The following is a 27,116-nucleotide window of genomic DNA, read 5'->3' as shown; positions in this document are numbered from 1 at the left end:
AGGATGAGATGCCACAGCCGGCAGAGCAGAGGGAGCAAGTCTGGGGAGAGTATGGGGGAGAGCAATTCCTAGAGTCTACATGGGCAAAATTGGCTGAGCAGACCCAGCAAGCCGGGGTGGGGGAAAAGGGCTGCAGGGAGCCTTGATGTAGATGGGCAGAGAGAGCGAGTGGGCAGAGAGTGGAAAGGCGAGATGATCTTGCTCCAGCCATGAAGAGGAGACGAACTATTTTCAAGCATTGTTTCTGGATTTGATTTGCTCCCAGCTGTTTGCAGCCTTTTCTGGGTTTGTTTCCTTTCGATAGCGTGCTCTGTGTTCTCAGCAATGTTTTTGCTTTGCTGTGATTCTGGGAAGCCATTGGCCCTATGAGATGAGGCTGGCCAAGGTCCCTCATCCCTCGCTCCTTTCAAGCCAGAAACCATGGTGCGAGCAGCGTGGGGGTCTTTCTCTTCCCCCTTATTTCCTTTGTCTTTCTGCCTCTTGCAATGGATATAAAAAGTACCTTTGATCTCTCGGCTCCTTTTTTCCGTCCCTCTCGCAATCTTTCCTCCTTTTTATGACCGGAATTTTGGAAATGAAGTTAGAGACAGAAAGCACACATGCAAGTCTGCTCATGAAAGGAAAGGCCTGGGATAAAACAAATTCAACAACCACCCGGCAAGAAGAAGGGAATTGGAGAGAAAAGGAGGGAAAATAAAGCCCAGATCAAAAAGACAAGCTATTGCCAGAGCTAGCCAGACTGTGCTGCATATAGAGGCATAGCATGGTGGTAAAATAATTGTCCCCTCCAGATGAAGTCCTCCACCGCCTTTCTGCCTCGCTAACCCAAGGCTGCCATCCTCTGTTAACTCCTGCAATATCTTATCCACCAGCTCTGGGTCTTTTTCACTGGTGGAGAGGACTTGATTAATTAGAGGAGAGCTCTGTTAGGCAGACACCCCCGCTCTATAGGGGGACGGCTGGGAACTATTTAAAGGGATGAAGACGTACAGCAGCAGCTGCCGCCTTCTCTCTCTCTCTCATATCATTTTCCACTTACTGGTTTGGAAATCCATCTTCCCTGTGTGCTTTCCCCCCTGGGGAATTGATAGGGGTCCCCTAGAGCAAATAAATAAAGGCCAGCCACATGCGGAGGGCACCGTACAGTCCTGATAGGGACTGTGATTACTGATGGAGGAAATGGGTCAGGTTGGAGGGCAAAGGGATGGCTGTTCACCGACACCACAAGGCATTAAATCATGGCAGTGCAGTTCCCATGAGCTACTTGCCCTGATGTAGAGCAGGGCGAGGAGGAAGTTGGTGTGTGTGTGTGTGTGGGCATGTCGGACTATCTCTGGCACAACAGCTCAGAAGCCAAACGATTGCTGGCAAGCCTGTCCCGCGCATCCCCCTTTTGTTTGTAATAGCTCTGCTCGAGGGAATGGGACCCCAGGGGTTGAGGGCTTCCTTGCCTCCAGGACAAATGTAGCCGTCTGAGGCTTGCAGCAGAGACAGGCCCCCCCGCATTCCTTGGCTCATTAAAGCACAGCCTTGCCTTCAAGTGGCACAGGTAATGAATCCTCCGCAGGGTGCCTGCTGGCTTTAATAAGCCGGAATGAGCCACAGAAGAGAATTAACCTGGTAGGATTAGTTTACTCTGCAGCACGATGCGGTGGATCTCGCCTCTCCACCCGTGCCAGGAATCTTAACGGCTCAGCCTGCCTCTGCAGTGCCCTGCCTGGCAGCACAAAGTGTGTGTGTGGGGTGTGTGTGTGTGAATGGGACCAGGGTATTAAACCGGGACAGGACTGAATCTGATCACAGACAGCGACTGTACTGGAGACAGTGGGGGGTAACTGAAATAAGAGTGCAGCCCTGTGCAGCTTATATCCTGAATCCCTGCAGAAGGGGCACCCCTTTGTCATGTGCTCGGGGGCCATGGCGCAGAAGGCCCAGGGCAGAGCCTGCTACTGGAGGACGTCGACAAATCAGCCCTGCTGCTCTCAGACCAATACAACTCCCTGGGGAAAACATGAGTAAAAGGAGTTGGGGTGGAGGCAGCTACCCGGGGCTGATGCATAGAGGACGTAGGCACATTTGACAAATAGCTTGGGGAACTAGATGGCCTCAGGGGACTGGTAATGGGCCATGGAGCCTTTCATCTCTGTCTCTGTGCTGGCTTTGGAACTTGGTGAGCTGAATAGTGCCCAGGAACGGGGGCGGCTGCCATGAATTGTGCTCTGGATTAGAGCTTGCCCCAGCTGTGACCAAAATTTGCGACGTTTGTTGGCTCTCTGGAAGGAGTCGTTGGGTCTCAGCCTAGTTACAAGTGTGTCTGATGTCTTGGTTTGGAAAGGCGCTCGGGACTGAGCAGTGGAGGTTGTCCTACCACCTTGGGTCAGGGCTGGAGCACATTGGCAGGGAAGTATGCAGGGGGAAGCTTGATTTGCTGCTCTGTGGATCAGTAGAGTACTTCAGTCTCCTTAGCTGGCAATCCAGTGCCTTTCACCAGCGAGTATGATTTAACCCTTAGAGGAGTGGCATTGTGTGCTCAGGAGGAGCTGGGGGTAGGAATGCCAAAGTCTTACATATTTCAAAATAGGCCAGGTTAATTTTCATCTGTGTATAGTTGAAATGTGGAGTGCTGGGGAGGTAGTCAGGCCTAGGGGTTAGAGCACAAGGCTAGGGTCCTGGGTTCCCAGCTCTGCTACTGATGCACTGTGTAACCTTGACCCAAGTTGCTTAGGCCCAAACTTTCAAATGGGGCCACTAGCTTTGGGTGCCTTGGCGTTCTGGGTGCCAAACTTCATCGTCCTTGGGTCTGGTTTTCAGAGATTCTGAGCACCCACTGGCCCAAGCTGTCTCAAACTAGGCACCCCAAAGCTAGTGACCATTTTTGAAAAGTTGATGGTTTATCTCCTGGTGGCTCAGTTTCCTCCTCTGTAAAATGGGTGCAGTGACCATACACTAGCTCCCTGCTGTGCTGGGCTGCTCTGTTAACGAAGGCTTATGAAGTGCTTTGAGACTGATGGATAGAAGTATTTAGTTTTCTAAAACCTATTCGCTGCCTGGCATATATTTCTAGGCTCTCTGAGGCCTTGCTTGTCGGCTTTTCTATGACACCCATCACTAAGACAGTCAAGTCCCTCACAGAGGTAATGGAATTTTCCTCACATGTAGGGTTGTGTATTGTGAACCCCATTGTATGGATGGGAGAACGAAGGAAGAGAGATTCAGTGACTTGTCCAGGGAGACACAGGATGTCTGTGGCAGGGCCAGGATCTCATGAATTTCCTTTTGCTCTGGCCAGCATAAACAACATAAAAGCCTGAACCGTAGAGAGCCCACTGAGCTCGTCTCTCCGGGCCAAAGAAGACCCACTGGGAAGTTCAAGATCTCTCTGGGTTTTGGGTCCTGCCTTGGCCTTGATTCATTGTCTGTGTCCAGGGTGAAAGAGAACAAGTTGCTTGGCCTGGGATATGTTAAGTTTGATCTCCTTTACACACCTTTAAATTAATTAGAGGCGAGGGGAGGCAGGGAAAGAAAAGCAGGTCAACCAAGAGCAATCCAGGCAGGCTTAGCCCACCAGAGGCCAGATGTTCCCCCTGCCTTTGCTTTGCACTCAGTGCTATTGCCGGGAGCTGGTTGTGGAGGGCAGGGCTGCGGGTCTGAACAGAGTACATGTGCTATGTCTTTCCTGGATTCACTCCCTGAAGCAGCCTGACTTCCTTTCCCCTTACTCTGGCTTTTATTGTGAGCATCTCAGTCACCTGGCGGGAGAAGGGGACTTGAAGGACAGCGTGACAGGGATAACATCTTCCAAGTGGTTGAAATTAAGGGGAAGGGAAATGGGTGGAACTGCTTTCTGTGCGAGTCCTGACCTGCACCAAGCCCTGGTTTATAAAAGCATTTGAGTCCAGATTCAGCGAGCCAGAGGGCTGTGAAGCCCCGCAGTCACGGTACGCTTTGATGGGTATTTTTGCTGTTTTTCAGTAAACAGCCTTGTAATGCAGCCCCCTCCCCTCCCAAACCCCCACAGAGCGCGTTCCATGGGGGGAGAAGAGGCCTAGTCCGCATAATGTCCCTGGGACTGAGCTGAATTCTTCTGCAGCCACAGCTGGGCTGGTGCTAGGAAACAGCAGTATGATCACACCAACCGGCGGCCAATGGCCCTGCACTTTGGGAGGGTCCAGTGTAAGGGGTCACTAGACACACGATTGCTCGACTCCAGAGTCATGCTTTAGAAGGCACATGTCATCATCCCTGTGTGGTGGGGACAGCTTTCCCGGTGAATCAGTCTGTCTGCACACCGGCTCTCTGTGCCCCCAGCAGTGGCCTCTGGGGCTGTATCTGGAAACTGGAGCTGGAAAGTGTGATACCAGCTGGGAGAGCGGTACCTGCCCTGGCTCTGAACTGTAGCACTACAAGTAGAAGTCTAGCTGTGGCGGGAGGGGCTAGCTGTCCCAACTACATACCGAGGGTTTCAGAGGGGATTGTGCTCGGGGTGCCTAGCCCGTCATGCCGCTCATGCCACCACAGCTATGCTTCTGTTTTCAGCATGCTCACAAAATGAGAGCTGGCACGGATCCGTTTTCTCAGGCTGGCAGTTACACCCGCTCTAAATAAAGCTCAGGGCTCCGGGGAACTGTTTCTCTAGGAGCCAGACGGGTTCAGAGGCTTTCTGGGTTGCGTGAAGCCATCTCCAAAAATCCCCAGGACTGCCAGGAGCTGCCCGCCTGCTTTCTCCTTGTCTGAAGAAAACCAATGGCTTTTGCATTCCGGTTCGTCACCGGCACAGGGGCCAGGCACAAAGTGCTCCTGCAGGACTCACTCTACCCTATTGATTCTCAGCAGGGAAGATGGAGATGGGTGGCCACGTTGCTGGGAAGGAGTGAGCAGGACCTGGCCTAGCTGGGTCCTGTGGCTGCAGCCCTTGAGTGAAAGCAGGGCCAGGCGTGTGAGTAGGTTCAATAATTTGGGGGACCCCTCTGGGGAGCAGAGTCCCTCTGGCCAAGGAACCCTGGCAGTTCTGCTGCAGAAGTGTGTGTCGGGGGCTGGGGCAGCAGGGTTCCAGACGGGGGCACAGAACTGTGGGGGCCTGCTACTATGCTGGACCTTGCAGTCCTTTCCATGTGTGGAGAGAGGAGACGCTACAGCCACAAAGGCGCTTCAGCCATCAGACCGCTGCAGCTTGAGCAGAACAGCTCTGCTTTCATGCTGCTGTGGGGGTGAGAGCATTCCCCTTTCCCTCCCCTGCCTGTGAAGTTTCCCAGGACCCCACTGAGTTACTGGCCGGGGGCGGGTCTCTGTGGAGAGGAATTGTCCTTCATTGGGAGTGCATGGGGGTGAATATTCAGAGCCTGAAAAGCCCCATTAGATCATGGAGCCCATCCCACTGCAGACAGAGGATGCAGTCCCCCAGCAGAGCACATAGAGAGTATTAATCTGACTCCACGCTCGCGCCTTGATTCAGTGCTCCTAGGGAAGTGTCCATATGGGCCCCCGGCCAGCCCTGGCAAAGCTGAGTGATATGGAGGTGCAGCTGCGGTTTCCTCTAGGCCCACATGGTAAATAGTCCCCTAGTGCTCCTTGCTGTTTCTGAGGCCAATTCCCGTCCAGTCTCTCCACTCTGGGGAGGCTGCTCTTGTTTCTCCATCTGCATCAAGCATGCATGCTAATGTGGTGTTCGCGCTGCAAAGAAGGCTCTCCCTGACACGTTCTTTAAGAACAGACATGGGTTTTGAAAAGCCCTTGATAGCACTGCCTGTGATTAGAATGTAATTAAGAGTCCCAGGGCCTTTTGTTGGGGCTCATTTGCATATTTTTAACATTGCCTAAAGACTTTGTTGGGTCCTCCCCTCCACCAATTAGCATCTTTTTGTAATGGTTGCGGCCGGACTGAGTTAAGCCCAAGGTATTGCTCCTGTCTTGACACCCTGCAAGAAGGAGAGCATAAGAATGGCCATATTGGGTCACACCAAAGGTCTATCTAGCCCAGTATCCTGTCTTCCGACAGTGGCCAAGGCCAAGTGCCCCAGAGGGAATGAACAGACCAGGTAATCATCAAGTGATCCATCCCCTGTCACCCATTCCCAGCTTCTGGGAGCAGAAGTTTTGAGGAAGATCTGGTTTTGAGTTAATTTATTCCTATAAAATTACAACCCCAAACTCTAGAGCCAGTGGACCTATTCATATTGATATTATTTGTGTTGTAGTTAGCTCCCTTTCTGGATTAGCAAAACACTTGCAAGCCCAGCGGGGTTTTCTTAAAATGTCTTCATTGTTCCCTGAAGAGATTTCAGACTATGCTCTGTCAGTGACCTGCCGGCTTCTACTGTTCATGGCGTGTAGTTGGTCGCCTATCTCACATGCTTCCGGATTGGATGGCTGAGATTTTTTTAAACAGCTGAAGAATGAATGATGCTGGTGACAACTTTCCCTCCTCCCTGTGAAACAGGTTGCAGTGGGGATAGACCTCTGAATCTTCAGTTCGGAAGTGCAGGCCTCTCTCACGTGAGCTAAAGGACTAAAGGTGGTAGCAGCAATAAACTTTTATTCTCTGTGAAGAAGGACACACCCCATTTCCATTCAGCCTCCCAGAGTTTGACCAAAAACTCATGAGTCACCCGACTCTGAATAGCAGCAAACTGAGCTTCATGCTTTATGCACAAAAATATTAATGAATTTGGATGTGGATTTTGAACCCCCACTATAGGGTGTTTGGATCCAGGGCTCTGAGATGGGTCCACCTGCGAAGTTCAAACCCAGATGTGAGTTCGGAGTTGAAACAGCCACTAAATTATGAAAAGGTGTTTGGTTGGAGCAACTGAGTTAGAAGATGCGGTGGATCCTCCATCGCTTCCTGTCTTTAAATCCAGGCTGGAGGTCTTTCTAAAAGAGACGTTACAGCTCAAATGGAAGTTCATTCAGAAATTGTTGGGTGAGGTTCTCTGGCTTGGGTTATGCAGGAAGTCAGACCAGTTGATCATAATAGTTTTTTTTTTCTGGGCTTAAACTATGATCCTCCTCGATGAGACTAGTGATCCATATGGTTGTTATTGTGCTCCATCAGCGTCCAGTGCCAGATGCTTCAAATGCAAGTAACCTTGCAGTAGGTAATTATGAAACAAACTGACCACAAGGGAAGTTTTCTCCTAAACCCCTGTGTTAGTTTGAGGGCCCAGCAAGTCTGCTTGGGGAAGAGGGGTAAAGGAGAAGTTTGCTCTGGACCCTCTCTTTGGAGCGGCATCATGACCTGGTGCAGGGAATCACAACTCCTCTCACTCTATTTCACCTTTGTCATGACAGAAGGGTGGCCAGGCCAAACCTGAGGGGTGCTGTAACCCCACGAGCCAGGTTGCAATGCTATTCCCTCAGATTTGAGCTGGCCGGAGGGGCCGGACCAAATTTGAATGAGTGGCATTGCAACCCCATGGGCAGTTCACCATGCCTGGAATGAGGAGCTGGGCCCTAGCCCCACTGGACCGGAGCCACCACTATGGCATGAGTATGGGGTGGGTTTGCTCTCAAACCCCTGTTCCCTGGGCCTCCCCTAAGTGGTAACTTTTTTGGAAGGGGGGGCCCTCAGTTTCAGATTTTGTCCCGGGTCCCCAAAAACTTGTGTGCACTCCTGGGGCCCAGAACTACCGGAGCTTTTGGTTCCAGATGTGATTTTAGCGCTTTCCCTCCTGGTCCTCATGTCAAATCTACATCCAAGAAAACATCCCCAGACCTTTCCATCACAACTTCCATGATTCAGTTTATTGGGGTCTTAAAAACAGTGAAGTAAGGTGATTGGTTCCAGTTCAGGGGGGAGGGGGCAGTTTCAGGAAGAAAAGTTTTACTTATTCAACTGCTATCCCCATCCCTCACTCCATCCTCCTCAGAAAAGAAAGAAAAACAAGCAAATAAAAAATGTGAGAGATTTTCTTTCATAAATTCATTAGGGAATTGAGAGAATATTTGTGCTCCTTGAATAATGGCTCTTGATATGTAATAATATATTATGAATGTTTGAAGGCCAACATTACATTTATTTTAAATGATACAATCAGTGCTTGGTATCTCAGCTGATTTAGTCAATTAAGTTTTTAACCTCATGTCTTCAATCTCATCTCTGGCTAATTTAAATGCAGCAATTTTGATGCAAGTGCACCCACCTGTTCATTTATATAGGCATTTGAGTGACCTTGGACCATTCGTATATATGAATTTCAGATTTTAAAAAAAAAGTGACATGAAAATATTTAATAGCGGTGGTGAGACAATAAATTGATTGACATTAAGGAGCTGGTGTTTCTGAGTAATCCAAATATAGCAAATGCTGTGATGTTCAAAGCGAAATCACATAGATTAAGGGTTTCTAAAAGGACTGCAGTCTCGCCTCTAATTTCTGGGCAGCAGTTAGCGATGGGAGCAAATGATAGCGTTTAGACATCTAACACTGATGTGTGTGATTCTGCAGTCAGGCAGCTGGGTAAATGCTGCCATTTGCACCCACAGTTAATTGCAAGTGCAAAATGTATAGACAGTTATTGGTAGCTGCAAAATTGCACCAGGCAAATCAAGGGCTGTTTCTTTGAAATTCAGGCCCTAAATGTATGTTTATCTTCTTTTCTTGCTAGTTCTAAAGTGAAAAGTTTGGATCAAGGGGAACTCACAGCTATTGCGGTCATAGCATCTCCCAGCAGGTATCACTGTAAGAAATGATGTAAAAGAGCTAGCTATGAGGTGTTTGTGATATATTGGTGATTGTGCTGGGATTGCAAGCTATCACTTTAAGAGTGGGTGGTTCTTTTGGACCTGCTAGCAGGCTAGGGGGCTCTGTAGCAAAGTGTGCAATGGGAGTCAATGTGCAAAGAGCCAGATTAAAGCAAGGAGGGTGGGGTGAGTTGTACCTTGCTGCCACAGGGAGCAGCCTGTTTTCTCTCTCTCTGTTACTAGGTTCTTGTGTGTAATTGTTTTGAGTTCTAAGAAGTAAAGTAGTGTTATGCTGCAACCTTCCAGCAAGAGTATATTTTATCTAATTTCTCTATTCATACGTTGTGAACATACCAGTATCTCCCATCTATTTATTTCTCTTCCAGTGTCTCCCAGCAGAAGCCAGTTGTGAAGATAGCGTAGAAGTATTAGCTGTTGGGAAGCTCATAGTTCCTCTAATCCTGATCTTCCCCTTGGGCTTCAGCCTGAGCTCTTTACTTTTGTCTCTTGCTAAATTTAGAACCAAGAAACGAAGCTGCTGTTTTCTGTTGATGAAATAGAGTGAGATAAACGACCATGTGCTACTTTGTGGGCTAGTGATGCTTTTTCTGCATGCTTCCAAGATGTGCACACTCTCCCTCTCAATCTCACTCTTTCGGGTTTTATTTTTGCTTAGTAGCATCGGAGCAGCCATTCTACCCTGGGTACAGATCACAGATGCATTGCTGGATTTCTCCTGCCAGATGAGAAGCCAGCTCTCCTGTCCAGCAGACCTCTGGCAGGCTGGCTCCAGGTAGCTCCTGCAAACTTTTAACCTGCTCTCTTTTAGGGCTCTTGTTGCTAATTAAACTTGATTCCATCTGGTACGAGGGGTGGGATACTCCATGATAGACAAATGCAACTGTGCACTGTGCTGTCAGCTCCTACTGGGAGGAGCTTTGGCTGCTGTGTGCTTAGTGATCTCTGCTTAGTGTAACTAATACTGTATTAAAGTGCTCATCTGTGTGTCATAGGCCTTATACTATGAACAGCTTCTTCTTTAGTTCAAGTCAAAAGAGTCTACACTTTTTGTCAGAAATATGTTCAGCAGGGAGGCAAAGTTTAGCCAATTAAGTTTGGAAATGTCAGTCTTACCTTTTTCTGCGTTTCCACTTGGGGCATAATAATGTACCTGGGTGAAAAGTTTTGGCTGCATTTTTTAAAATAAAAAAACGCTCTTTTTAAAGAAAAAAATTCATAGAAAAAATGAAATTATTTTAAAATGGTAAAAAATTGAGGGGAAAAATGAATGTCTTTTGTTTCTTTTGACATTTTCCATGGAAAATACCAACCGTTTTCTGATCTGCTCTTAGACAACAATCGTACTTGCTATGGATGGATAATACCTCACCGAGGTGTTGAAAGGAGTAATTAGTATTTGGTAGCTCAAAAGCATCAGCTGAACTGGTAAAAAAAAAAAAAAAAAAAAAAAAAAAAAAAACTTTCCAATTTTTGAAACAATGAAAAATGCTGATGAGAAATTTTTGGAAATTTTGTATGAAAATATTGTTTTTATGTTTCCAGACAGTTCTATTGCTCCATATTGGCAGGTGCTAAACATTCTTATTAACATGAATTTTCTTTTGTTGTTGTTGTTCCTTTTACTGCATTGTCCTTTCAAGGGTTATCTCCATTTTGACCTGTGATCGTTTTGTTGCTTACTTGCGATTCTGAACTTATCGAATGGCTGGCCTAGAACTCCTGCCAAACTATTGGCAGGTGAAGGTCATGCTGCCATCTCTCATTGGAAAGTCTATTTCCTCTAGATTTTCAGCAAACTCATAGACCCATTGTCACAGGCTATTAACAATCTGCATGCATATACTACAATACCCAAACACAGCGATATTAACAACATTTATCTGGAGAGAATTCTATTAGAACAACCTCTTTATTTAGTTGTTTCATTGCTAATGTCCCACCCCCTCTTGTTTTGGGATTATAAACTCTTTGGGGGCAGGGACCATTCATCTATTTCTCCTGTACAGCACTGTGTATATTTATGAGCTCTACATATAAGGGTAATAATGTAAATTTCATGAAAAACAAATGGTTAGGATTTAAGGAACACACAAAGGTACATTCAGCGAGCTGACCCGACTCCAGGTTGACACCAGTGAAAAAGACCGCAGGATTTGGCCAGGGGCGGCTCTATGTATTTTGCTGCCCCAAGCACGACACTCAGGCAGCTTTCAGCGGCATGCCTGCTGGTGGTTCGCTGCTCACGTGGATTCGGCGGCATGCCTGCGGGAAGTCCACCAGTCCCGCGCCTTCAGCGTACCCGCCACCGAAGCCGCGGGACCGGCGGACCTCCCGCAGGCATGCCGCCAAAGGCAGCCTGACTGCCGCCCTCACGGCGACCAGCAGGCTGCCCCCCCTGGCTTACCGCCCCAGGCACGTGCTTGGTGCACTGGTGCCTGGAGCCGCCCCTGGATTTGGCTAATCCAGCAGAACCCATTCATTTCTAGAGATGCTTCTTATTTACACTGCAACTTCTGTTCTGGTTAGGGTTTTCCTGTCCCCTTGCATCTCAGATATGTGTCACTGCTTCCAGCCATCTTACTCGGTCTTCAAGCTGCTGCAATGTTTTCACCAGGGTCTTAGATCTGATGCTTTTTCACTTGTGCTCTCGCTCTCCCATCTGTGGTTTTAGACACTGTTCCCTGACAATTGTTGCTTTTCGGCTATTTCCCTTTCTACTGCTGATGATATTTGGGAATGAAAACTTCTGTGCTGGCAGGCTTGGCTTCTAATCAGCTAAGTCATCTGAATGTCAATCCAGAAAAGACAACAGGTCCCAGTTCATTTTTGAACTGCCAGTGGTAAGATTAGAGTAGTGTCTAGATGCCTGGAGAAATGGGGTAGTTCCCTTCCTGATAATAAAAGACTTGGGCATCGGAGATCCCTGAAGCTGCCTTTTTTGTACTGTGGAGAGTGTGGCGCAGAAAGCTTTGTCTGTGCCATTTTCCTTTAAGCAGCGAATCAGCTGTAGCTCTGGGAATGGAAATTGAAGTGGGTTTTAATCACACGAGCTCTGGAAATATAGGAGATTAAATCTTTTTAAGGAGGGTGGCTAAGCACTTTATTTGCTGGGCTGGAATCTTCAGGGGGTCGGAGACTAGAGAACTAGATTTAAAGCTTTTAAATACTTTCCCTTAAAAAAAAAAAACTTCCATAAGGCACAGTTGGACTGGAAAGACTTTAAAGTGACGGTTTGGGGGGAGGGAGGGGAGAGGGTGGAATGGAAGCACTTGTAAAAAAAATAGACAATCATGCTGCAACAAGTAATCCATGGTCCACTCTAGGAAGTGATTTTACAAATCCAGCATCACAGGTTTACAGATGATAAAGATGTTTCTCCTCCTACAAACTCCCCCTAGCATCTGAAAATCACGCTGGGTTCTGGCTGGCTTATACACAATGGGCTGGAATAAAGATTCTGCAGGTCCCAGTCTGCCCAAAGCTGCGCCTGTGCAATCACAGTGAAAGCTTTGCACAAGCACGACCGAGGGCAGAATTTAGCCCTGGGATTAGAACTGAATAATTGTATTGATGATGTGAGAGCTGGATTAGAGCCCAGCTCTGTTCCATGGCTACGTTTCTTCTGCAGTGCTAACGGGGTGAAACGTAGCAACGTAACACAAGAATCTGCCTGCTTCTTGGAAGCCAACCATAGCAGATAATTCTGCAGCATCAGGCACAACCTGCTACTTTTTGCTTTTCGGGCTTTTTGGGGCTCAGCCGTGCCCTTAACTCCATTGACCCCTCCTGCCTCTGCTTTGCCAAGGATGCCAACCTTTGGTGCCAGTTAGTCAAATTTTCCCACGAGCATCTTCATGCTTTCCCTTTATGCATGGGAGGAACTCCATGCAAAGCCGCTATCCTATTGTCCTTAAAGCCTGCCTCTCTCACGATGCTTGCAAAACATTTGATAGCGGAGAGGCAGCTAATTTTCCATGACTGTCTCTGTTACTTGTGTGTGTGTGTGTTGTCTCCACCTGTTGTCTCATCACGTGCTTAGATGGTAAGCTCTTGGGGCAGGTACTTTCCTTTCATTATGCATGTACAGCACCTAGCACAATGTGGCCTCAATCTCTGATTGGGGCTTCTAGTGAACAACAACACGAGAGAGCAGGTTGCTGGAATGAGAAGGTACCATTTTTTGCATTGTCACTTTTCTGGGTGCTTCCCCGCTCGCACAGGAGAACTGCATGCTTCCAGGTCATATACCAAGTGAGGACAAAACTTCCCTGATTGCATAATTGTCCTTTGAATATTCCTGTACCTTTCTCTGCAATTTCCACTGTTATGGAGACCGGACACCAAGGGTTAGGTTCCATTGGTCTGATTCAGCCTGGCAATTCCTATTACTGAATAGTCAGTCAGTCTACCTCATTGATTGTTCCAAGGGCCAATGCAGGTTTGTTCCAACAGAACAATGCAAGCCAGTTTTAAGAGATGGGGCTTGAAGCTTTGTACCGGGAAGTCTGTTCTATTGCACAGACTCAAAGACCTTATGTTCTGGGATTTGCTGCTTGCGTTCAGCTTGCATTTATCCAGCGCTGGCCAGGAAACAAGAATTCCGTTCTGCAAAAAAAAATAGAAGTTTTGACATTTGTTTTCTTTCCATAGCAGAACTAAACCAAGACTTCCTGAAAATGTTCTTGGAAAAACAAGAGTGACACCCCCCCAGAATAGCCAACAGCCTAGTGATTAGTGCACTCGCCTGGGAGGTGGGAGAACCAGTGTCAAGCTCCTGCTCTCAACCAGGCAGGGTCAGGAAGCATCCATTGGGCTAACAAGGCTCAGGAAGAGCAGGGACTGGAACGTGAGTCTCCCACATACCAGGTGAATGTCGTAACCACTAGGCTTCTCTAGGGTGGGTTTTGTTTTCTCTCAACCTCTCATGCTGGAGCTGCTCCACCTTATATAAATGAAATATTCATTGGGCTGGGAGAAAGGAGCTGACTCTATAGTCTGCTGGTCATGCCTCTCTTTCTTTCCCCCTCTTCTTTTACCAGCAATTCCATCCCGGAGCTGAAATTTTCATTGACACCAATACGTTTTCCTGAAAAGTTTTGGTTTCAACTAATTGGCCTTTTGGCAACAAAAACGCTTCCCAGCCAAAAAACGTTTGTCTTTGTTCAGCTGAGTCCAGGAAGTCAAGGCGCGTGTGGGTAAGGAACTGGACGGTCTGTAGCACCATTCCATAAATGATGCTTAACTTCATCTCTGCTGCTCCCTGCTTAAAGAACCGGGGCTGCTCCTCGGGCCAGCAGGAGAGCTGGTGGCCGAGGGTTTGTGATGGAGAGGGCACGTGCTGCGATTGAGGAGGTCCCAACCCAGGGAAGGGTAACAGATGGGAAGTAATTTCCCCCCCCGCTCTAGATAATGGAGGTGTAGATCAATCTGGCCTGTGTGTTGGTTCTGCTCATAGCTAAGGAATGTTTGGAGTCCCACAGTGGAAATCTGTGTGGCTTGTGCTTTGGGCTAGACCCAATGGAGGACTGAGACAAGACAATACTGACACCCCTCAGCAGAGGGGGGCAAGAAATGTGGGCAGCAGGAGCTCCTGTTATGTGCAAAACTCAGGCAGTGGAAAGTCACAAACCACCTGGAGCTTTTCGGTGGCCTCTTTGCCAGCCTCACCAAAGGTGGCTCAGTTTCTTCTCTGATCCTCCTAGGCTGTGGCTTGGGAAGAGAAAATGATTGGCAGGAAAAATGAGTCTTGTTCCCCCACCGACAACATGGCTTTCCATCTCTTCCTCCGTCAGCCACCCCGCCTCCCAGGCGCTTGCAGCCACGGGCTTTCCAGGTACAGTGGGAAGAGAGACCTGCAGAGAGGAATTGGTCTTGGAGTGGGCCTTGGTGCAGTGGGCTTGCTCAGCCTTGTGCGGCGCATAATCCAATGCTGTCAGTGCCTCCTGGCTTGGGCAGATATCAGCAATGGAGATGGAGATCGAGCTGCATCTGAACTTTGGAAGTGTGTGTCAGGCCCCATTGTTCTGTCTCCAGCAGGCGCTTGAAGCCAATGGGAGTTAGGCACATAACTCACTTAGGTGCTTTTTTTAAAGTCACCAACTTCGTCAATATGGTCTTAGAGGGGAGCAGGTAAGCGCCAGGAAGGGATGCCCAGAACGCACTGTTACGTTGGGGAGTGTTTGGCTCTCTGGGGCTTCGGTTGTAGTGTCTGAGGCCGGGTCAATGCTGGAAACCTTTGTGGCTATGGCAATGTTGGGATGGGTGTGACGCTGTGTGTGCGTGTGATGCTTCTTTGCTGGCCACAGCCCCAGGCTCAGATTTCCAATGCTACTGCTGCACTCAGCAATGCACTGACCGAGGACCTCAATTTCCTTTTCGAAAGGATTTAGGAGATGCTGGAACTGGGTTGCTGCGCCACCCCCTGGCTTGAAGTGGTTTCCATTATATACGGAGTTTACACTTTGGTTCAGTGGCCCTCCGCATCCCGACTATACAAATTGTTCCAGCACCCCCTGGCTCCTAAGTGCCTCAATCCCTTTTGAAAATGAGATTCAAGCTCCTGGATCAATTAGGCACTGCAACAGCTCAATTCCTTTAACAATCCAGGCCCTAGAATACGGGCAGTTAAAAGTTACTGGTTTGAGAGGGATTTGGCCTCTGTAGCTTTTCACTCACTGAACTACCACAAGCTGTCCCCGCAAAGGCCCTCGCTTGCCGATGTAAGCTGGGTGTACACTAAGAGGGTTTTGCTGGTATAGCCAGACTGCTGTGGCTACACCGATAAAACTTAAGCATGGATTAGGCCTTATTAACATGTTGGAGGGCCCTGCAAAGGCTGCAGGAATTGGCAACTCCAAGAGGGTTATGCATTTTAAAACATGCCCCCCCCCCCCCCAAGCCATGGTGGCCAGTTTCATACCACGTTGGTGCTCTATATTTTGTATTTCAGGATGTTGGGGGAGGTGGGGAGAGAGGTTGCTGCTTTATCTGCTAGGCCGTTCTGTCTCTCGGGCTGTGTGGGTTTATCCTGCACTAGACGCTGCTGCGATCCATTAGTGTCAGAGACGGTGATTGCTGGCAGGGCTCTGCCTGGGTCTTAGATCCGGCCAGCTGGTGGGGTAGCTCCGGTTGACTGTCTGTTTTCGCCCTAACAGGCCTGCGCTGCGCACTGCTAAAAGGATGCGACTAACCCAAGCGCTCCCTGGGGAGCCCCCCTCCTCCATCCCTCCAGCAGCTGGCAGCCTCGCCTGCCCACTCCATCTTCAGAGCCTGCCACCCTTCATTTTAATGACCCACTTCCACAGAGCAAATGAGGCAGCGCCTCCGATCCCTCCCCCTCGCCTGCGAATGAATTAGCACTCCATTAGCTTAATGAGGACTCTCCCGGCCTCCCCTGACAGGGTGTTTGACACTGCGCGAGCAGTTGGCAGGGCGGGGTCAGGCTGTGGTAGAGCCAAGCTTGGACTGGAATCGAGGGGCACGGAAGCAGTGCCTGCTTGTAGCCAAGGACCTGGGGCTAGCTCTGCTTGAGATCCCCGGTGCACAGTAGGGCCGGGGTTGGGTCAGGGAGCTAACATCCAACCTTCCCTCCTCTCTCCACTGATTATGAATGCAAGCAGGAGGGGCTGTTGGATGGAAACACTCCCCCTGCAGCAGTGGTGACTGCTGGCCAGTCCCACTGGCCTGGCACCTGTGTATTGGAGGTGCCCTCTTCTTAGAATCATAGAATCATAGAATCATAGAATATCAGAGTTGGAAGGGACCTCAAGAGGTCATCTAGTCCAACCCCCTGCTCAAAGCAGGACCAATTCCCAGCTAAATCATCCCAGCCAGGGCTTTGTCAAGCCGGGCCTTAAAAACCTCCAAGGAAGGAGACTCCACCACCTCCCTAGGTAACGCATTCCAGTGTTTCACCACCCTCCTAGTGAAATAGTTTTTCCTGATATCCAACCTGGACCTCCCCCACTGCAACTTGAGACCATTGCTCCTTGTTCTGTCATCTGCCACCACTGAGAACAGCCGAGCTCCATCCTCTTTGGAACCCCCCTTCAGGTAGTTGAAGGCTGCTATCAAATCCCCCCTCATTCTTCTCTTCTGGAGACTAAACAATCCCAGTTCTCTCAGCCTCTCCTCATAAGTCATGTGCTCCAGACCCCTAATCATTTTTGTTGCCCTCCGCTGGACTCTTTCCAATTTTTCCACATCCTTCTTGTAGTGTGGGGACCAAAACTGGACACAGTATTCCAGATGAGGCCTCACCAATGTCGAATAAAGGGGAACGATCACGTTCCTCGATCTGCTGGCAATGCCCCTACTTATACAGCCCAAAATGCCGTTAGCCTTCTTGGCAACAAGAGCACACTGTTGACTCATATCCAGCTTCTCGTCCACTGTGACCCCTAGGTCCTTTTCAGCAGAACTGCTACCTAGCCATTCGGTCCCTAGTCTGTAGCAGTGCATGGGATTCTTCCGTCCTAAGTGCAGGACTCTGCACTTGTCCTTGTTGAACCTCATCAGGTTTTTTTCTGCCCAATCCTCTAATTTGTCTAGGTCCCTCTGTATCCGATCCCTACCCTCTAGTGTATCTACCACGCCTCCTAGTTTAGTGTCATCTGCAAACTTGCTGAGAGTGCAGTCCACACCATCCTCCAGATCATTAATAAAGATATTAAACAAAACCGGCCCCAGGACCGACCCTTGGGGCACTCCACTTGAAACCGGCTGCCAACTAGACATGGAGCCATTGATCACTACCCGTTGAGCCCGACGATCTAGCCAGCTTTCTATCCACCTTACAGTCCATTCATCCAGCCCATACTTCTTTAACTTGGTGGCAAGAATACTGTGGGAGACAGTATCAAAAGCTTTGCTAAAGTCAAGAAATAACACATCCACTGCTTTCCCCTCATCCACAGAGCCAGTTATCTCATCATAGAAGGCAATTAGGTTAGTCAGGCACGACTTCCCCTTCCCCTTCTTAACCCCCTCCCTGTGCTGCTCTTCCCAGGAAGCCGGCACATGCCTTGGGTTGACTCTTGGGAGCCGTCTCGGGTGGTTTTACGTGGCTGGTGCTGAGCTGGGGCTGTTTGCCCCATTGCCCCCACTCCACGCCCTGGATCTGCGCCAGCACGTGGGCACAAGCCCTGTTGTGTGGGGTTCCTCACCATGGCTCTGCCTGTCGGCTCTGCATCTGAGATGGCTTTGCGAGGGAGGGCCAGTGCTGAGCGTCTGTGACAGCTGGAGGAAAGGAATCCTCCCCACCCCCCAGGCTAGTGCCTCTGCACCCTTCTGTACGCCTGGAGTGGCCTGTTGGTCTGCGTGGCCGGAGAGCAACGCCCCACGGCACAGGAGGGTCCAGTGGAATTGCATTAATCCCCCCGCGGCCATGGAGACGGTATCAGGCACAGCCCCACGCTGGATGTCCTGACTCCGAGGTTGCCCTGCGCCCCGTCTGGGAGCTGGGCAGGGGATGCGGCTGGCTCCCCGGGTGTCTGAGATGGTTATGTCAGCAGCGCTGCCGACGTGAGTCAGGCAGCATTAGCTTCCTCGAAGTCTTTGTTTGTTGACAGTTAAATTTGCAATTTCATGGTTTGGTTACAATGAGTTTAGTTTATAAAATTCATGAGCTGTTATGATGTGTTGTGGGAGGGGGGGAGGGAAATACTCCTCACGAATCAACAAACAGCAGGGATGTGACCGCCAATCTCCTGAGCAGCCGCATCTGCGAGCTGCACATTCTCTGCTGCATCTCTGCACCCCGATTACGGGCTGATTGCTGCGGGGACAGGGCAGGGCTTACAGACAAAGCAAACGCTTCAAGCCGTGCCCGGGGAGAGAGAATGGGGGGGTGACTAGGTGGTGGAGGACTAGAGGCAGACAGGGTGTGTGTGTGTGAAGGTGATGGTATTAGTTTCCCTTATCTAGGGCTAGTATTCAAATAGACATTTAACTATTTAACTACCTCAAAGGAACGGAGGCTGGTGCTCAGAGTTGTGCAGATTGATCCCCTGGGATCTCAAGGACTAACTTTCCTCTGGGGGATTTTCCAGCAGATTCCTTTCAGCTGTGCAGCCTAGATGCTACAGCCGTGGCCCCCTCCGAAATAACGGGACCTGATCCTGTGTGGTGCTGAATGCCCGAAGCTCTGGCTGTTATGAATGAGGATTAGAGGATGCTCAGGGCTCTGATGAAAAATCTAAGAATGACCATACTGGGTCAGACCAATGGTCCATCTAGCCCAGTGTCTTATCTTCCAACAGGGGCCAGCACAAGAGGGAATGAACAGAACAGGTTGGTTGACCCGAAAGACAAAGGACTTCCACCTTCACCTTTATCTTTATCCCCTTTGAAAATGAGATTTAGGCTCCTAAAACAGTGCGGCCTTGCAACTCTGAGTGCAGCAACACATCAATACCTTGAAAAACCCGGGGCCTAGAATACAGGCTTAAAAGGGACTTGACTGCTGTCATTTATTTCACTTGCTGACCTTCTAGAAGCTGTCCTAGCAAATGCACTCTTTCACTGGGTCCCCCCTAGGAGGGTTTTGCTGATCTAGCTAGACTGGCAAGGCTACACGGGCAAAACTTTTAAGAGTAGACTGGGCCTTATAAACCTGTTAAAGGACCCAGCTTACTGCACCTCCCCTGAGGTCTCAGGGCAAGCCAGGTGTGAAGTATGTCTTTGATACAGACGTGTCCCGATCCAGTTCAGGACTTTGGGCCAGCATAAGTTTGGAAAAGTTCCATTTAACCCAGCAGGGTGAGTAAAGAGAGCCCTTGTTGCAAACCACATGCAGTGTGCGTGTGTGAACCCCAAAGATATATCTATAAAACCCAGGCCAGTTAGGAGGAGGTTTTAATCTTGATTGGAAACCCCAAAAGCAAGCTCCGTTGTTTGCGAGCGTCCATCTCACAGGATCTTGCCTGAGCTGGTTTGTTTGTCCTCTGAGTTACCATCGCATGGGTAGTAAAGTAAAGAATGCCACCCAGGGCCAGCTCCAGCTTTTTTGCCGCCCCAAGCGGCAAAAAAAAAAAAGAGAAAAAAGAAAAGCCGATTGAGCTGCTGCCGAAAGCGGAGTGATTGACCTGCCGCTGAAGTGCCGCCGAGGACTAGAAGTGGAGTGATTGAGTTGCTGCCGAAGAAGAAGAGAGGGACCGAAGGACCCGCCGCCGAACTACCGCCACAGATCGGGACGTGCCGCTCCAGTAACGTATGGAGTGCCGCCCCTTTCTATAGGCTGCCCCAGGCACCTGCTTCCTTCTCTGGTGCCTGGAGCCGGCCCTGATGCCACCACATTGCATAATTTTGAAATACCCCAGAAGGCTCTTTTATCCTTTCTTGACTACGTTTGCTATGAGTTAGTTTCAAACTCCTCCTGTCTCCAGGGCAGTTTCTGAATGCTAGGCTGGAAGAGAAACCCTGCAAATCCCAACCCTTGACTTTGCTGTGTCAGGAGCCGGCCCTACGTCCCGCTCCCTCCTAGCACCTGGAGTTCTCTGTTGCATTCCTTAGGCCGTGAGCCTCAAAGCGGGTGATGAACTGCAGCCAGAATCGAAAGGCAAAGTGGCAGGAACGTTCTAAACAAATATTAACCAATTAATATTACATGCAGGGGAGCTCAGAGGACGGGAAGTCTAGCCAGAGCACATAAAGCCATTGGATATTTGGTCTGCATTCCAATTGCTGAGCTCTGTGGCAGGAGCAATAATCAACGGTACTCTTGGACAAGAAACGTACTGTTTATATGTGTGCATATATAAAATATAACTCTGTTGCTGCGCAGTCCATTAGTTGGATTTAGTTGACTGCAAAACCAGTAAGAAGCTGCTGTGTTTCCAGGTTACTTCTCATTTACTGGTGAAAGAACGCACTAGAAATACCAGGCTGCTGATGTCAAATGTTCCCTGAAGCTAAGTCTATTATTAGTCACAGAGTGGTCTGCAGGTGTAGTCCATAAACAAATAGTGAATACCCTCTCCCAAGGGTACACACCTTTGTGTGGATTTGCTCTCCTATAGCGGTTTGCATCTGAGACTCCAAAGGGCTTTGCAAAGGTCAGTATCTCTGCTTTGCAGATAATGCAAATGAGGTCTTGGGATGGGAGGGGGACTTGTCCCAGGTCACAAAGGGCATCGGGAGCGAAGATGTTCTCCCAGTGCCTCGGGATCCCCAAAAACTGGAAGCAGAGGGGAATCTTGCTCTAACCACAGTGCTGTGTCTGTGGGGATTGTTTGCAGGGTGACATTCTGCAGCTGTCAGGTGCTGTCTAGCAGATGTGTGTAATGGGGCGTTTCTCATAGTTGCACAGGCTGCATCATCCCTTGGGTGGTGCAGCTTGTTTCCCTGTGGGCAACCCAGTCAGCAGTCCTGTGCAAAAGGAAGGCAGGGCCAGGGCTTTCTTGGCATATGACTGGAGCAGGTGCTGAGCGCAGGGACTGTGTGATTGTGGCTGGCTCCTAGAATGGCCCCACAACGTGGAGGAAGAGTCCTTGTTCCGTCCCTCCGCTCCTCTTTCATGCAGCTGCACAAGGTCAGACACGCTCCAGCCCTTTGTTTAGATGCTGACTCCCTTTCCCCATGCTCCATCCATTGCAACATAGTCTGTAGTTTCTCCAAGGTGAGGATCCAGCTTCTATCTCCGGTGCTTATAGGGCTCCTGTTACCATAATATCTGAGCCCCTCACAATCTTCAACGTGTCTATCCTCACAGCACCCCTGGTGGCAGGGCTGGGCTATTATCCCCATTGTACAGATGGGAAACTGAGGCACGGAGACTGAGTCACCCATAGTTCTGTAGAGCAGGGAATTAGACCTGGTGTCCTGAGTCCCAACCTGAGCCCCTAAACATTGGCCCATCCTTCCTCTCTTGGATGTCTCCAGGACACTGCAACATGCATAGCACACTTCTGGGTGATTTTATTTTTTTTTATATTTGTGTGTGTGTGTGTGTGTGTGTGTGTGTATGTATATATATATATATGTGTGTGTGTGTATATATATATATATATACACACACACACACACACACACACACACAAATATAACAGGTGCATCCATTGAGTCATTTGCCCAGCTTTGCAGATTAGCTCTCAAACGTTTAGGCAGGATGGGATTAACGTTCTTCACTACCTGTGAGATCACCATCTCTCCCAGTCTGCAAACAAAATTTCGAGCCTTGCCCTCATCCCATTTTATCCTCCCCATCTCTTATCTCAAGAGCAGAGGAGGCTACAGACACATGGGACTCCAAGACATGGCACATTCCTTTGTGCAATTAGACCCATGGGTGACACATCGCAAACAAGTGGCAGATTATTTTTTTTTTATTCCGTAGGCCCATTAGTGCCATAGATTAATCATCATTAGCTCGTTCTGACCTTGGCGCGGGTGGCACCCGCATAGCAGCATTATATAGGATTTGCATTGTCATTGGCGAGTAATTAATATCCGCTGATTGGAAAGCAGAGACTGACCCTCCTTTGTTAGCAGAGGCCTGCAAAGGCTGCACAGATAAACATACAAAATGAAAGGTGCTCACCTGCCATTAAATTGCTGCTCCAGATTAAATTTCAAATGTCAGAATGGAAACGGCGGCTCATTAAAAGTGCAGCTGTTTTAAAAAAAAAAAACAAACAAACAAACAAAAAAAAAAACCCCAAACCAATGCCACATGCAGAAAAGTGATTACAGAGCAAGCTTGATTAGGTGTGAACATTTTTAGCACCAATCAGGTAATAAACAATGCAACTCACCCAGCAACATGCTTCTCCTTCTGCTGTGCTTAGCAGAACGGGCAATTTTCCACTTGTCTCTTTGGAGATCGCATTGTGGAGGTGCTAAAAGAGCTAGAGGACAAGGTATTGGCAAGGACGGATACAGAATTGAGCTCACTGCTGCTTTTCTGGGTGCCTCCTGCTTTCTCTCTGGGTTTTGTATTAGCACCCGTCACTTAGTGTCTGAGTACTTCCCTGGTTAACTAGATCAATACAGCAAAGTCCCCAGTGGACTTTTTGGAGTCTTTGCTTCTCACTTCTTTAGGTACAGGAAGGCCTGCTTGGGGCAGGGCTTTATTGGTTTTCTCTCTTGACCCTTTTTAGATTAGAGTAGAAAAGCCAGAGTTTCAGAACGGAGGCCCAAAGCCAAGTAAGAAATGGATGGGGGGTGGGGAGGGCATCCCATCTGCCAGGCAAGCCCATCTTAACATCCTGAAAAGTGTTATTTGCAATCCTCCTGCTGCAGCCTCTCGCCAAGTTGTTCAGTGCATGGGGTTGCCTCCGTTTGAAGTGGTTCTGCCCCTCAGCTGGTAGGAGCAGGTGCTGCCTCAAAGTCTGGAACAACTGACTCATTATGGAAGAGTCCAGTGGGAAGCCATAGGGGGGCTGGTATCTCTCCCTGTCTCCATGTAGGTGTGTTTATGTACTTCAGTATATACAGGGGACTCCTGACCAAAGCAAGGGTAACTTACCATACCCTCTGCCCCAGTTTAACCCTGGAGTGGTCAGTATTTGGGGGGGTCTGTTTGAAATGAGTCCGATGGATCTAAGCCTAGTTCCTAATGGACATAGCCAGCATTTTCCAGAATGTGCGCTAAACATTAAGCACCTAAATCCATGTTTAGGAAGCTGAGTCTGATTTTTCAAATGTGCTGAGCACAAATCCAGCTTTGCAAATCTTGCCACAGTTCATGTTATATGACTCATGTTACTAGCTAGCAGAAGTCATCCGAAGGGAGGAGGATTGCCTGCGGTGTTAAGATACTGGACTGGGATTCTAAAGAACCGGGTTAAATTCCTGGCTATGCCCCAAACTCCTCATGTGATCTTAGGTAAATCGCTTTATCTCTCTGTGCCTCAGTTACCCTTCTGTAAAGTGCAGATACTACTTCCTTTTTCCTGCCCTTTGTCTGTCTTGTCTATTTAGATGGTGAACTTAGACACAAGCATTGTCTCCTATCCTGCATTTGTACAGCATCTCGCACAATGGGGTACCCTATTTCAGATACTAATCTCCGAATTTTGTGTCCCAGTTAGACCCTAGTAAAGTCTTCCAAGATGGTAGTATAATAACGCACTCCACACCCATAGCACTTTCCATCTAATGTCTACATGGTCAGCATCACCATGGGGTGCTATTATACATCTCCTAAGTGGTGGTTTTCTTAGTACGAGGGGAAGATTTGAGCCTTGGAAGACAGGTGATGGCAGCGTTGGGTTTGGGTTTGGGATAGGAGGAGCTGCTCTCTGCATTGGTCTCTGAGGAGAGTCAGTTCTTGAGGCAGAGTGGGGTCTAGGTGTAGATGTTGGGTTAAGATTGGTGGAAGATGGGCTGGCTCTGTGGGCTGTGTTGACCATCTCCATTCCAGGGCTGGTGGAAATAAAGCAAGTGACACTTAAACTATCCAAACTCTGTCACTGATTTCTCCTCCACTGGGAAGCTGACCTGCCAGACCCTGCACATCTGTGATTGCTCAGCAGAGGGGTGACGCTGGTCTAGGGAGAATGAACAACATTATGAATGACCGTGAACCTCCTAACATTTTATCTATGGGGAAAGTGACCTCCAGAGAGGAGGTGACTTCCCTCGGGTCTCTGAGGAAATCAGTGGCAGAGACAGAACCAAGCCGTTGGGGTCAGACCATCCTGTGATGGCAACTCATTGTACTTGATACAGCGTCAAAAATCTTGTCTGTTAAAATGATTGCCAGGTGTCTGTTTGAATTACTTTGGCACGAAAAGTCAGTCAGAAAATGTACATTCATTTAAAAGGTCAAGTAAATCTGATTTCTGCATTTGGTATGCAGGGGCTTATCTTGTTAATTCTCCCCGTCTTAATGCGATGCTTGTTTCAAAGCGGTTCCACACGCACGCAGGATTTGACGAAGTCAAGTGCAGTGCATTTATTTTTTCATTAATGTATTTATCCTTTTATTGGGCTCTCCTTTGGAAGTGGGTTTCCCTATAGAGTAATGAAAGAAGCTACGGCAGGATGGTCACCCAGGAGGGCCGGGAGTGGCTCATTCACCAGCTAAAACAGGTTTTAAGATAGGAAGATGCAGATAAGAAACCAGGGCTGTGCCCCAGGGTAACACTTCGGGTTTTGTGTGTGTGTGCGTGTGGTTTAAAACAACGTGACAAGAGTTCATGCAAATACTGAGGGGGCTCTGAGGCATTCTGACCAATTTTAAAAGACCACTGGCCACCACAGATAGCTTAAGACAAACAAGCCATATGTCGCTATAGCTTCCACAGAAACCACTATGAGAATAAATCTGAGTTTAGCCTGGAATGGCAGAGGAGTGTTTCTTGATTAAATTAATGTGTATTGATATTTCTCCTGTTGTTTTGACTTCACAGGCTGTTTAAATTCAGCGTTGTCACAACAAAATACAAAGGAGGCTTCTCGGAGATTGATTTTTTTGTAAATCCTGTCTCTGAAGGAGAGTATTTTTTATTTTATTTATTATTTCCAGGTTTGTCAGCCAGGAAAGGCAGCAAATGTTAAAAGTATTGCTCAAATAATTACGCTAAAAAGTCAAGTGCACATTTTATCGAGGGAGAAATGTGTTGATCGTAAATACGAGTCAGCTTTCTGCGTCACAAAATTACCAACATCAGTGTTTGCTTTGCTGATTTATTTCCATGAGGGCTGATTTCATGAGCACCAGACTAGTTTGCCCATAGTTAATCTTTTGAAGGCTGAAGCTTTGGTTTCCTTTTTGTGGTCGTCATTGAATGCATCCTACTACATGCTTGCAAAACAGGGTATCATCCAATTTTTTAAATAGAATCTTCCATGCAAATTATATCCCCAAATACTTTGCCGAGTTAAATAATGCAGTTACAAAGTTAAATATTGAATAACGGCTGAGGAAAAGATTAAGATAGAGTCAAGAGAGAAAAGAGAGGTTCTCAAATGAGGTTTGAACACAGAATGGAGAAGGCAGAGACAGACAGGGAAGGGTACATCGTTCCAGCTGCAGAAGAAAAGGCTCTTACAACAGTGCAGAATGACAAGAACACAGATAAATATGCCTCATTGTATTTCCCATTCAAAAGTTAAATTCATAGCTGGATTCCACCCAACCTGCAGTAATCCAGGGATTTGCTAAGGTGTGCGTTCAGCACCTGGAACAGGGCCCAAGAGTCATTGTTCTGCACCATGGAGAGAAAACAGGTGCCAGACATTCATAACTACAATATACAGTATTTGTATTACAGTAGCACCGAGATAGGGCATCCACTGTACGAGGTGCTGTACAACCACATAGTGAGCAAATCAGGTTCTATGCTTCCAATTGTACAAGGATCAGTGGACTAGAAGGGGGAAATAGAACTAATACTTCAAAAAAAAACAGAAGATCTAAAACCGCTTCTCTATACCTAGAAATAGCAGCGTTTCTAGGTCCCTTACAGATGTGCGATCAAGTATTGTGGGTCCTTTTGGGAAGCCAGGAATTTCCCTTTTGAGAATTAGACCGCTCCTGTTTCTATCCATGCACAGTCCCAAAATGTTGGGGGAAAGAAAGAAATTTACATTTTTGAGGGGGAAGAGGGAGGAAATATACTTGGGTTTCTTTTTAAAGTGGTGGCTGTCTGAAGGGTTTGGACTGTACCTTAGAATAAGTCCCCGGGTGATGACTCAGTGGGTATATGACATGGTTAGAGGCAAATTACAGGAGAGGGGTCGGATTAAATATATTTATCATATGTCTGTGCAAATTATTGTGTGGATACCCCCTTCACATACATGGGGTGTTTGTGTCTAAAACACATGCCCAAAATAACAGGCCTGCACGAAATAAGTTACTAAAGGAGAAATCCCCATCGATGTTCCAATGTGTCTTTGGCTGAATATCCCGTTTCTGTGAATGGTTCTGAGCTGGCTGCTTGGAGACACCCTGACCTTCTGCAGAAGCAGGGAAAGAGATTATCTGAGACTGAGAACTCTGATTTCAACTAGAGATGTAAATGACTTCCCTTTCTGCTTTTAGGTTGGGTTTAGCATGGATTTTATTGAGGGATGGGGCCACATATCCCCTACCAACATGAGGATGTCTGACAGCATTGTGCTTTGCCTGCTGACAGCACTTGGAGTAGGATGTGCTATGGGCATTTAAACTCCATGTGTCAGTCCCTTTACTCATCTGTCTCATTAGCTTGTTTTCAGTGCTCCTCCCTGCTAGAGAAACATTTCTCTTTATTAATAATGCCTAGCTCTTCTATAGTGCATTTCATCAGGAAATCTCAAGGCACTTTACAAAGGAGGTCAGTATCATTATCCCCATTTTACAGGTGGGGAAACTGAGGCACAGTGTGGGAAGTGACTTGGTTAAGGAGAGGCAGAACGAGTGTGACAAATGTCCTTTATTGTTTAGTTGTGTGTGGGTATGCACATGTGGATTTCATGAGACTGGTTCT

The sequence above is a fragment of the Malaclemys terrapin genome, chromosome 15, assembly GCF_027887155.1.
Source record: "Malaclemys terrapin pileata isolate rMalTer1 chromosome 15, rMalTer1.hap1, whole genome shotgun sequence".
Lineage (NCBI taxonomy): Eukaryota > Metazoa > Chordata > Testudines > Emydidae > Malaclemys > Malaclemys terrapin.
Note: the sequence above shows the minus strand (reverse complement) of the source record.